Below are 11226 nucleotides of genomic sequence, written 5' to 3' on the forward strand. Positions count from 1 at the left end.
ACCGTCACGAGCCTATTCATGTATCGTATTGCGTCCACTCATTTTTTATAAAGTCTAAAAATACTAACCCCTTCTGAGAATACAAACATAAATTTTAATCTAGTTATATGATCCTCAGATGGGGGACATGTAAGCACCCATGTTTGTTTGTGTGTCTGTGTCTTAAATATCTCAAAAAGCTGTTACCGGATTTCCATAAAATCTGGTGGATAGGTGGGCAGTGGATCAAGGAAGGGTGGATTAGAGTTTAAGGTGGATCCGTGTCCCTATAGAGAAATTAATCACAAATTCAACTTGATTTGGCAGGGGTATGCACTCTCTGAAACTGTGCAACGGGGCAGACTAAGACCGTAGAATTACTTGACTCTATGACACCGTTAAAGGATTCATTGGCAGAAAAGAGGAATTACAGCAGGAAATCATTATATTCTATAGGCACTGTCAGATGTATGCGACCTGTGAGTTCTTCCTACTTCTTTCTACTTGATGAGATGGTGGTAGACAGAAACGCCTTCACGTCGAGAGAGAGAGAGAGAGAGAGAGAGAGAGAGAGAGAGAGAGAGAGAGGTAGTGGACTGGAAGGCGCCAGTGTGTAGGGCTGGAAAGTCCATCTGTCGCCTGTGTTGTGTTGTGACCTTGTGTTGTACCTTGCCTTCCCCCCCCCTCTCTCTCCCTCTCTCTCTCTCTCTCTCTACGTTTCTTACATTCCTAACCTTCTTTCCTCAGCCATGCCCCCACTTCCCTCTCCACCATCCCTCTCTCATCCATATCTTACCCACAAACTTTCCCTTTCTTAAATTCTAACTTGCCTTCCTCAGTCACACACCCCCTAAACTCCCTCCCCCCCCTCTCTCTCTCTCTCTCTCTCTCTCTCTCTCTCTCTCTCTCTCTCTCCCTCAACTCTGTATATTCGAAAGCTTATCTATCCACTATCTATTATATAACGCCCTCTAACTTGGCTACTGATAAAGCCAGCACCAGCAGTCTTCCCCTTACCTCTTTCTTATCTCTTATCTAACGCCTTCTAACGGGATGTGATAAGCATTCCTTTAATAAAGCATTAGATGTTTGCCTACTACCTTTGTCCTTTAAGAGAGAAAAAAACACACACACCACATATTTTCAAACACACACACACACACACACACACACACACACACACACACACACATACACACACACTCTCTCTCTCTCTCTCTCTCTCTCCCATTTGCTCACAGACACGCATACCCCCCCCCTCTCTCTCTAGCTCAGAAAGGAATGTTATCATATCACTGATAATGATGAAGATTTTTAGATAAATCTTAAGATGGGCTGATAAAGGAAGCGTTAATTAGAACAAGTGATTATGTTGTCTGAGAGAGAGAGAGAGAGAGAGAGAGAGAGAGAGAGAGAGAGAGAGAGAGAGAGAGAGAGAGAGAGGAAGGAATGAAGAAAAAAGGAAGGAGGAAAAAAGGAAGTAAGGAAGGAAGGGAAGTAGGGAAAGAGGGAGGGAAGGAGAGAAGACGAAGGAGAGGAATGGAGGGAAGAAAGGGGTGGTGGAAGGAAGAAGGTGGAAATGGAGGGAAGGTATGGGAGGAGAGACGGGAAAGAAGAAAGGGAAGGTGGAAGGGAGGAAGGGAAAGAAGAAGAAAAGGGAAGGAGGGAAGAAGGGATGGAGGGAAGGGAGGGAAGAAGACAGGGAGGGAAGGGAGGGAGGCAAGGTCGAATGAGTTCAGAATACGGGGCACTTTCTTCCTACCTCCTTCCTTTGTGTGTGTGTGTGTGTGTGTGTGTGTGTGTGTGTGTGTGTGTGTCTCTCTCTCTCTCTCTCTCTCTCTCTCTCTCTCTCTCTCTCTCTCGTTGTGGATGGTCAGATAGTATAAACACCAGAAAATGCGCGCACGCACACAGACACAGACACACAGACACACACACACACACACACACACACACACACACACACACACACACACACAAAGCAAAGTGTGGGAAATAACAAGAAATTAATTACCACAGCCACTCCTGTTGTGTTTTCTGAAGGGCACAGGAAGGGTTAGGCTATAAGGTCAGTGATGATGATGATGATGATGATGATGATGATGATGAGGAGGAGGAGGAGGAGGAGGAAGGGGGGGTAGGAGAACGACAAAAATGATTACGATAACGACAACAACAATAATAATAATAATAATAATAATAATAATAATAATGAGGTACCCCTGGCAGACATCCAGTCCTACCCTACGTTCATCCTTCTCAGAAAATTATACAATAGGTCTGTGGCTTATTTTCTTTCCTGTTCTTTTCTTCGCTGTGGTTAATGGAGAGAGAGAGAGAGAGAGAGAGAGAGAGAGGAAATAGCGAGAGTACTAAAGGAACAGTTAACACCTACTCATCTCTGATCTTCTTGGAACATAATACTTCCCTGTCTCTCTCTCTCTCTCTCTCTCTCTCTCTCTCTCTCTCTCTCTCTCTCTCGATCTATCTATCTATTTGTCTATCATCTATCATCCGTTTATCTATCTATCTCTGTTAATCCATCTATCTATCTCTGTTCATCCATCCCATCTGTCTGCCTCTATCCCACCCTTTCTCACCTCTCTCTCTCTCTCTCTCTCTCTCTCTCTCTCTCTCTCTCTCTCTCTCTCTCTCTCTCTCTCACACACACACACACACACACACACACAACGTACCCTTCCTGCCACCTTTCCCTCTCACTAACCTTGTGTCACTGGCCATTCCTTAAACCACATTGCCAAAATCTCTAGGAAAAAACTCCATCTTGTGACCTCCACCTACCTCCACATTTCCTTCCTTAGCGTAATTCCCACACCCCCACACCCTCTCTCACACACACACTCTCTCTCTCTCTCTCTCTCTCTCTCTCTCTCTCTCTCTCACACACACACACACACACACACACACATACACACCTTACCACACCCAGGAAGGACGATATAGGGGTCACAGGAAATTAGATGGTAAAACTACCCATCTTGCAATTAGAAAGTTAAGCCAGTTTATGTATTTATTGGTGAGAATATGTTAGTAGTAGTAGTAGTAGTAGTAGTAGTATTTATGGTAGATGTATCAGTAAGCTATTCCTTCATTCATCCCTTCATTTCATCTTTCCTTCCTTCCTTCTCTCCCTTCCTCTATCCTACCTTCACTTTCCCTTCAGTGATCCTTTATTCCTCTCTCTCTCTCTCTCTCTCTCTCTCTCTCTCTCTCTCTCTCTCCCCTTCTCTCATAACCAAAAAAAGCTTATGAAATCACGCTATCCTACCAACATTCGCTCTCTTTAATAATGACGCTATACCATATCCGTTTTGCTAAGAAGTGTGGCGAGTTAGAATATACATAGATAGGAGCTAACTGTTTCAGGATATGGCAGAGAGAGAGAGAGAGAGAGAGAGAGAGAGAGAGAGGATCACGTGACCAAACAGACCCCCTTGCATCATTAACATACTAGGCGCCAGTGTGACCATCCTCTCTCTCTCTCTCTCTCTCTCTCTCTCTCTGAGCAAGTTATATGATAGGAAATCCATAGCAACATTACACACAATTCACAGCCACTTAAAAACAATTATTTAATTATCAACAAAATAAAAAATAATCTCTTACCTTCCTTTACCCAAGCATTATCTATCTACCTATCTATCTGTTTATCTATCTATCTACCCATCTACCTATCACTCAGTCCTTTTTGCCATACTGGGAGTGTAAGGGACCGGTTTAGGCTACAGTTCCGACATATATGGTGATGGTGACCAGCCTCGCCCGTCCCTGAGTGGCATTATGTGTTCAGTAAGCCCTAATCATACCTTGGCTTTAAACCCTTACGGTCCACATCCGGTTGGAGCGTCTTGATCCGCTAAACCACCAGGCAAATACAAAGTAAGCGATAAATAATACAGAACGAGAGTCAAATAACACCTGAAGACTAACATAACTGTAAAGGTATATGTATTTTAACCTATAATTAATGGCCATCTGACAGTAAACAATATAAACAAACGGAATAATGATCTCTGGCAACCTTCTCTGTTTACATCTCAACCCCACCCGAGAGTATAAAAGGCCTGAGATCAGCTCGGCGAGATCAGAGCGACTCCAGCTTCCATTGGGTGAATATCGTCTGGCTTAACATCCATCTGTTTATTGTGGTTTTCGTTATACGGGCTTCCTATAGCGAAAACAGGACCCAGTATCTCTACCTAAGTGCTACAAGTGTGGATTACCCGAGGGATTTAGACACAGCGATCGAAAGCTTCTGAAACGGAAGGTGAGTTGTGGCATTTCCTTAAGGACCTTCATACGGTTTTCGTTTTTCATCGTCTGTTTTATTTGTGTTAAGATTTTTATGGATTTAGAGGTGGAATTCAAGGTAGTTTGGAGTCTGTTTTGAGTGAGAGAGAGAGAGAGAGAGAGAGAGAGAGAGAGAGAGAGAGAGAGAGAGAAAACTGAAAAGAAAAATGGTTGAGAGGGAGGCTGCAATAATGAATGTCAGAGAGAGAGAGAGGGGGGGGGAGAGGGGGAGAAGGAGGGAGAGGGGATGCTGCAATAATGAAAGGAAGAATGCCTGAAAGAGAGAGAGAGAGAGGAATGTCCGTTACCTCATGTGTGTAAGGTAGGTTTGACAGAACCCTTTTGTGTGTGAGCAACTGTGTGTATCCATGTGCGTATGTTCCTGTGTGTGCACCTCAGTGTGTGCGGGTTTGTGTGGATCTAACGGTGGTAGCATCAACAGGTGTTTGCTCTGCTCTCTCTCTCTCTCTCTCTCTCTCTCTCTCTCTCTCTCATTGTCTTCCTACCGGTCCCTCTCCACCTCGCACTACCTCTCCATCCTATCGGTTTCTCTCTCTCTCTCTCTCTCTCTCTCTCTCTCTCACACACACACACACACACACACACACACACACACACACACACACACACACGATTCCCCTCACTCCCTCTCCATCTGGTTGTCTTACATAACCTCTCTCATCTTTTCCCCTAATTATATATTCCATCTACCTACTTCTCTGTCTATCTATCTATGTATCTATTTATGACTCACTACCTACCTGCCTCTCTACATACCGGTGTCTGTCTGTCTGTCTGTCTAACTATCTGTGTCTATACGTATCTGTCAACATCCATATCTTTGTGTGTTTATCTGTCTATCTATGTAGGGTAGCTCTTTATCAGTCTGTCTACCTATCTCTCCATCTATCTAGCTCTCTATGTGTCTGTCTACCTACCTATCTATCTATCTATCTATCTACTTATCTATCCATCCATCTAACATACACACCATATCTCCTACAGAACCCATCCTAACAACCAAGGAGATGGAGGGACAACACGGCTACCAAACCACCCCAGCCTACCCCTGCTCGGAACCAACCCTGCACCACTGCAATACGTACGTCGAGCCTTGCAACACGTGCAGCAGAGAGTATGCACGTGACCTCAACATCTCAGAACCCTTCCCAGAGGCGTCAGAGGCTAGGGTAAGCAGTCAATCACCTGAGGACGATTGTTTCATGAAGGCAGTGCTGAATTTCTGTTCGCATATGTCTGGACAAATGGATTCCTTGGATAACCTAAGCATTTACGACGCCTTCAGGAACTACACGACCGAGGAACGGCTGAAGGTTGCTGTAGCGTGATTACAAAGAGTTACAGGGTTACTTTAAGCATACAAAGGCCCCTGGTGGTCTAGTGGGTACCAGTCGGATGGCCCCTAAGTTGTTACAGGGTGTTACAAAGACATACTGAAAGGTTAAGGGTGCTTGTAACGTGACTGCAGCGTTACAAGATGTTATGAGGTCACATTAAGCTCTTACAAAGGCCCCTGGTGGTCTAGTGGGCCAAGACGCTCCAGACGGATGTGGCCTAAAAGGGTTGATATACGGAACGTGGGTTGGTTGGGGCATGTTGTCCTCATAATGCCACTCATGGAAGAGCGAGGCTGGTCACCCTAGCCTTAAATACCAGGACTAAGTAGCCTAGTTCCGGGACCCTACGCTCCTGGTGGGGCACAAAAAGATGATACATACAAAGAGGGGTTACAAAGTACTTTAAGGCGTTACAGATTGTTACATAGTACTGCGGGGTGTTACAATGAGCTGCTTAATTGCTACAAAGACTTACACCGTACTTGGGAATTGCTGAAGAGTTGTTACAGTGTTACATTTTGTTACACATGGTAAGGGACAAGGAAGACGGTGTTACAGTATTACAGTCTGTTACATGATTATTGGTTACCTGATGTTGCACAGATTACAAAAATGTGGGGTTAAAATTATGTGTGTGTGTGTGTGTGTGTGTGTGTGTGTGTGTGTGTGTGTGTGTGTGTGTGTGTGTGTGTGTGTGTGTGTGTGTGTGTGTGTGTGTGTGTGTGTGAGAGAGAGAGAGAGAGAGAGAGAGAGAGAGAGCGTGACATAGTGGTGACATCATCCTCTGACGTCACTCGCTTCTAGTGTATCAAATATAAACATGTGTTCAATCTGTGTTGTCGCATTCTTTATTAGAGAGAGAGAGAGAGAGAGAGAGAAACTTTACTAGCATGAAAAAGAACAGTACTGAATAATGTAATGCTTAAACATGTTACTCTTTTTAAACGAGTACAATATGATGTACATGTAACAATGGTGCTGACTGAAATGCTGGTATTGTAATATGGTTGTAACAAGCTAATTAAGTACACTAGCTTACATTTAACTGTGTATATTTAATAAGCTGAAGATGTGAATGCTGTGGCTAGATAAGTACAATTATGTGAATTTAAGTACATGTAATGGGCGAGGATTTTGGTTGTAATGGGGTAATTAAGTACTTTTGTGTACATATTACATTCGTGACGTCTGTAATAGTCACTTAAGTACAATTATGTGCATTGTAGCACTTCACTCCGAGGACGTGTTTTAATGTACAGGTGTAATTGTCCACGACCTGTACCAGCCCAAACAAGTACTCTGTATTCTGTACATTTATCATATCTGTACAACGATTTAATACGCTAACTACGTACTCATGTATTGTACTTTTTGTAATATGTGTACAGTGTGTGAGCTAGGAAAGTAACAGATACGTTTAGCACATATCAGTAGCACATGTTTGCTAAGGTAATACACTCCGACAGCACATATCTATCTAACTATCGATCTAACTACCTATCTATCTATCTCTATCTCTATCTATCATACCCCCATTACACGATCGTACATAGGGGGTTAAATGTACACAACTGCGTACTACAAGCGAGTAACGCATTACAGTGTACATGTGCCAAATGACTCACTAATCTAGCAGCATATGGCGGTGTTGTCATATTGCTGTTTTACCGTATATTCTTATTCAACGCAGTGAAAACCAAATTGCTATGTAATTTGGTACGGCTGTGATGTGTGTGTGTGTGTGTGTGTGTGTGTGTGTGTGTGTGTGTGTGTGTGTGTGTTTATATCTAACCAAAAGACATACGGTACACAACTCCCATACAGTTATACATATATGCATATATAGCCCACTCTCCCATTTCATATTTATCAGTTATCAAATATACCCCATTTATCATAATATTTATAAGCCTTTGATGATTAAATAACTGATCTATTATTATTATTATTATTATTATTATTATATTTATACTGATTGGAGTCTTAAGAACGTTTTAATTATACTGTTTAAATAAAGAATATTTTTGTATCCGATCATTTAATTTTCCTTAATGACGTGTGGGTTATCATCTTTATCATCATTAATATCATCATCATCATCTCAATCTTCATCATCATCATCAACCACCACCACCATCAGCAGCAGCGGCAGCATCTTCATCTTCCTCATCATCATTGTCATCACCACCATCATCATCATCATTACCATCATCAATACCATAACCATTATCATCTTTATCTTCATCATCACCACCACAATCATCATCACCGCCATCAACATCACAGTCCTCCTCCTCCTCCTCCTCCTGGGGCAGTAACAATAAACAAAACAACGATAGTAAGAAAAAGCCTGGTGGTATATTTTTAATGCAGTAAAGAAGGAACCAAAGGCCAGACGCCAGCAAGACTGTTCCCTCCAAGAAAAAACAAAAACAAGATAACAGAAAGCATAGTAGGCGCTCCACCCGAAAAACTTCCACAACAGTTAACATCCCTTTTGATCTGGTTGTATTCCTCTCACAATGACACTCAGGGACGGGAAACTGGTCAAACCTCAGTATTTTGACTAAGTAGCCTGGCCAAGGGGACCCTACGCCCTACGATTTTGACTGGGGAATAAATCAAACAATGTCAATTAACACGACACTGAGCAGGCTATATAAAAGGAGAAACAGCAATGCCACGAAAATAGGGTAGAAAGCCCACAAAAGGCAGATAGATGGAGAGACAGACAGACAGGCAGAGACGAGTAGAGAGACAGATGCTCGTATAAATAGGCAAAAGGTAAACAGACAAACAGATAAGACAGACAGAGGTGCATACAAATACACACACAAACATATACACAGACAAAAAGATAGATAGATAGATGGACAGAAAGACAGACACAGATAAAAATAAAAATAAATAGTAATAAAAATCCGAGTAAAGGAAAATATACACGACTTAAAAGTAAACACAGAATTACTAATGATAACAATCCAAGGTGATTTTTTATTTCTTTTTTTCGTTGCCAAGTATTCGCCTATGCTAATGACGCGGAGAGAGAGAGAGAGAGAGAGAGAGAGAGAGAATGTTAACCTTGGTATTTAAGCAATGTAAACAGAAACGCACACACGCACGAACATACTGTTGCTATGAAGTATCCTACTGGTCTGAGGATTGAAAACAATAATAGCTAATAATTATAATAATAATAATAATAATAATAATAACAATATATAATAATAATTACACAGTAAGAATAACAGTAGCAGCAACAAGAATAGCAACAATCAACAACGACAAGTAATAATATTAATAAAAATAATAATAGTAATAATAACAATAATAAATTTCATCGCAGCAAGTGAGTTAATTGGAAATTTAATGATGATAGTAAAGTAACTATCACCATTATTATCTCTAATTATCATTATTATCATCATTTTTCAACATTAACCTTACCTGACATTCTCTCTCTCTCTCTCTCTCTCTCTCTCTCTCTCTCCGTGACAAAAGAGGGAAGAGACGTTTTATGGGCGGATTACAGAGCACAGGTGAATTAAAAAGTTATGAGAGAGAGAGAGAGAGAGAGAGAGAGAGAGAAACTGACAATAGTAATGAAAACCGGTACAAATACATATGGACAGTAAGGCAGACTGACAGGTAGGTAGGTATGTAGACAAGTAGACTAAGCAGGTACGTATGCAGGCAGGTACCACTGTTAGGTAGGCAGGTAGCCAATGCAGGTAGGTAGGTAGGTAGGTAGGAAGGTTGGCAGGTAAGTTGGTAGATGGACAGACATACTGTACTAGACAGACAGGCAGACACAGACAGGAAGGCAGACAGACTGATAAGTGGGTAGGTAAGTAGGCAGATAGATGGATAGACATATTAAACAGACAGATTGAGAGAGAGAGAGAGAGAGAGAGAGAGAGAGAGAGAGAGAGAGGGTGGGGGGGATTGTTCAGGGCCGTCCAGTGAAAGCCCTGACCTATGACCCTTTCAGACCTGGTCATTCCTCTCTCTCTCTCTCTCTCTCTCTCTCTCTCTCTCACACACACACACACACACACACACACACACACACATTTTCATAATTTTCCTCTTCACTTACCCCCTTCGCTGGCTTCGGACACTGTCTAAGAGCGCTAGGAAGACAGGTATGGATGATGATGATGATGATGAACATAATAATTCCTTTCCTGCACACCTCCTTCCTTGTCGTATTCACATAACACTTCTCACTCACACACAAACACACTTCTCAATATTATTTTTACATTTAGGACCATCTTCTGTTTTCTTATTTTCATTTATCGTATTCGTTATCTGTAATGCTGTCTAAAACGAAAGTTACAGCAAATGAAGTCACATATATCACTAAGATTCACACTCAATTCACAAAACACTAAAGTCCAAAGCTCCGAAACACCTTCTCCTAAGTGACTCATTTTGCTTATTGCGCGTTAATGTCCATCTCCGTCATGCACAGATCACTCTATTATCGCCATACTATTCACTGCTAACGTGTGAAAGGATATTAACCAGCCATATCCAAAAATAAATAGCTGTGGAAGAGGTGTTGGGGAGTCTCCTTAATTGACGAGAATACACACCTACTACACACTTATTTCCTGCTTCTCTCTTTATATTCATCACTTATTTTCTTTCGTTCCCTTGTTCACTAAATATTTATCGTCATTTCGTATTCGTTATCTCTAATGGCTGTCTATGAAGGGAGGAAATTGCGAATGACGTCACAAATTTACTTTAAAATCACATCTGAGTCACAATACACACACACAAACTTATTTCCTGCTTCCATTTCCTCATTTATCATGTATTTTGTCCCACTCCCTTGTTCACTAATTATTTATCTTCAGAAACTACTCATTAACCCCACACACCGCCGATGAACGGAAGAATTAGTGGATTTACATTACACACTAACACTTCCTTCCGACTCGCACTAACATAGCCGCATGAACTACACATAAATTTTCTTCTGCTTTTATTTCCTTATTTATCACGTATTTTCTCCCACTCCCTTGTTCGCTCATTATTTATCTTCATTATCTGTATTGGTTAACCCAGCACACCGTCTACTAGCGCAAGAATGGATGAAGTTAAAAACAACACACTTGATCACTTTCCTCCGGCTCGCACTTACACCGTATGCAACACACAAATTCTCTTCTTCTGCTTCTGTTTCCTCACTGATCACTTATTTCCTTACACCAACTTGTTCACTAATAATTCCCCTCTATTTACTGCACTCGTCAACAATTAATATATGAATTAGTGAATTAATTTTACAAAACACTCGCATACATTCTCTTCTTGTTAGTATATACTCCTGTACAAACTGATTTTTTGCTTCTGCTTCCTCATTTATCACTTATTTTATCCCACTATCTTGTTCAATAATTATTCATCTTCATTTATTGTCTTCTTAAACTACGGGCATAATCTACGAATGGAGAAATTAGTGAAAAATAAATCGAAGCTCCCGTATACAACATTTCAGCCTGGCATAGGTGAACGCTCACACAACGCTTCCACAAATTCTCTTCTGCTTGTATTTCCTCGTTTA

Source organism: Coenobita brevimanus, chromosome 77 (genome assembly GCF_032717465.1).
Source record: "Coenobita brevimanus isolate Jiangsu-jjx chromosome 77, ASM3271746v2, whole genome shotgun sequence".
NCBI lineage: Eukaryota > Metazoa > Arthropoda > Malacostraca > Decapoda > Coenobitidae > Coenobita > Coenobita brevimanus.